This window comes from Nicotiana attenuata, unplaced genomic scaffold (assembly GCF_001879085.1).
Source record: "Nicotiana attenuata strain UT unplaced genomic scaffold, NIATTr2, whole genome shotgun sequence".
NCBI classification, from domain to species: domain Eukaryota; kingdom Viridiplantae; phylum Streptophyta; class Magnoliopsida; order Solanales; family Solanaceae; genus Nicotiana; species Nicotiana attenuata.
In genome coordinates, this window is record NW_017672833.1 from 59,641 (window position 1) to 62,622 (window position 2,982).

Below are 2,982 nucleotides of genomic sequence, written 5' to 3' on the forward strand. Positions count from 1 at the left end.
AATAAACTAAATTAACACATTAAACTATTCCTTGTTAGAAGTATGTACACAAAGTCCTAATATTAAATATCTTGCGTAAATTTTTCCTTAATTAATGATGTAAAATAATAAATCTATTACTAACAAAAAAGCAACGTTGGAAAAGTTTAAATGAATTTTTTTTTTGACACTTAAAGGCTCATTTTTTTAACCACTAAGGACTCCTTTTACGTTAGTAGTTTTTGGTCTTTGTTAAAGAAAAATAGCAATTAAATTTAGCAACATAACTAACTCAAAAGCAAGAAACTAATATTGCAGAGAATGCAATCTCAACTGTTCGAGGTATGTATTAATCGTGCAGGTTTGTTTTTCAATAATTAAAAAATACTATTATTTCAATCATCTTATCCATATAATATGAATAGATAAAGATGAGAATGAAGCTAGGCAGAAAAACATAGAGCAAACAGGATTACCAATGGATACTCCAAAAGAAAAAAAGGTAGGTGAAAAAAAAAATCACTAAATAAAAAATAAACATTGAAATTTTTCCCCAGAAAAGCTCTTAAAATTTTAAAGGCTATCTATTTTATTGAAACTAAAAAGGAAGCATAATCAATATTTTTTAATTTCAAGAGTTTAAAATTTTATTTGATAACTCAAATATCATGTTTAATATAATATTTATTTATCAAGATAGGATACACACGCAATGCGCGAATGTAGATTTCAAATATTATGTGAAAAATAAAAAGAGAAAATATTATTCGAGTAGGGAAGGAGTTAAAAATTATGATCGGAAGAGCGTTNTTTATATTGTTGTAAAAGTCCTAAACCACAATACTAAAAAAATAAAACTATTTTTTAATATTGAGAACAAGTAATTAAGTCTTTGAATTAATTACTCCCTCAGTTTTAGTTTATATAAGACCTTTTAGTTTTTCGAGATTCAAACTATATAATTCTGACAAAAAAATTTAAATATTTTTTTAGTCATATTTGACATGAAAAGATTGCAGCTTCATAGTTTTCTCGTATATTTTTTAAATATCTAAGTTTTAACTTTAAAATGACGAATTAATCTAATTCAATTTAACTTTAAGGATTAGTCAAATAACCTCTTGAAAAACGAAAGATTCACATAAACTAGAAAGGAGGAGTAATTAGGCAAATGCTTAATTTATTTCCTTTTTAAAATCATCGTATAAATAAAGTTATTTTTAAATAGATAAACTCTTAAGGTATGTAAATTTTTTTTTCACAAGAAGAGCCTTGAATATTAGAAAAACAAAAAATAAAGCAAAATTGATTATGTTATAAATTAATTTGTTATTTATTTTTCGTATTAGGTAACAAAATAACAAGGATATTCATAAGATATTCACATATATCATAAGAAATTACAATAACGCATATGTAAGACAAAATTTCTTCATTTATTGAACTAGCTAATATGATAAATATGTATATTTTTTAGGAGTTTAGATATTTTCGTTAATTTTTATTCAATAACTAAAAAAAATTATATAATATAGTTACCTATTTTTTAAAAAAAATTACATACTCATGATATAGGTACACGTGCAAAGCGCGTACCCTAAGACTAATCTAATTAATAAAGAGAGGCAAGATGAGAGAAAAAAGCAAGGTAACGACGCCACCACACCAAATCCGTCGTTCCATAAAGTAGCAATTTTTGTCGTTATGTAACAACGGATTTAACGATACAATACAATAAAATTTAAGCAACAATCAAAACAAAAATTGTATTAAAAGTAACAATACGATACAGTACAATATGTTATATTTCAGAATTCACATTTTTTATTTTATAACACCATAGGCACGGCGGATCTATATTGTGAGTTATGGGTGCTCAAGCCAGTGGCGAAGCCAAAAATATTTTCAAAGGTGTTCAAACTTGAAAGAAGTTAAAAAAAAATCCCGACAAAGGTTGTTTATTATATGTTTTATACATCTTGTAACGACCCGACTGGTCGTTTTGCTTTTTAGAACCCCGTTCACTTAAATAAAACCTTTCGCGCTTGCTTTAACTAACTTACGACCTGCGGGGATGGTTGGTTCGGGATTTGGAAGAGTTTGGGTTGAAATATGCTCATTTGACTCCTTAGGATTTTCTTAAAAGGCTAAGTTTGACTTTGGTCAACATTTTGAGCAAACGGACCCGGATTCGTGTTTTGACGGTCCCGTAGGGTCCGCAAGAAAATATGGACCTGGGCGTATGCCCGGAATCGAATTCCGAGGTCCCTAGCCCGAGTAATGAATTTTTATTAGAAATTGTTAAACTGAAATTATAAGGATTTAAAGAAACTAATTAATGATTGATCACGTTGGTATTGGGCTCGTATGTTGGTTTCGAAGCCCAGTACAGGTCCAATATAACATTTAAGACTTGCCTGCAAAATTTGGTGTCAATCCGAGTAGTTTAAGGGCGTTTCGGCTCGTTAGAGGAAAATTAAGAACTTGAAGTTCATAAGTTTGATTATATTGGTTTTAGGGGGTGATTCTTAGATTTAGCGTTGTTTCGGGCGTTCCGAAGGTTTGAATAGGTCCGTTTCATGATTTTAGACTTGTCGGTATGTTCGGGCGGGGCCCGGGAGCCCCGAGCGTCAATCTGATGAGGCTCGAGTGAAGTTGGAATTTTTGAGAAGTGCTGAAGCATCTGCTTCTGTCATAACCGCATATGCGGTTGGTTGACCGCAGGTGCGAGACCGCAGAAGCAGTCCACCTATCGCAGATGCGGCCCAGGTGTAACGACCCGGCCGGCCGTTTTTAAAATTTACGCCCCGATCCCCCATTTACCGCTTCCCCTAAGTTCATTTCTGCTATTTTGGTATGCCGGGACGTTCGGTGTTAGGGTTCGGAGTTTTTTGGGACACTTAGTCCCTAAATGAGAGCTTAAGTGTTGAAAGATGGTCCGTAATCGAAACAGTGTGAAGACGACCTCGGAATTGAAATCCGATGGTTCCGTTAGCACCGTTA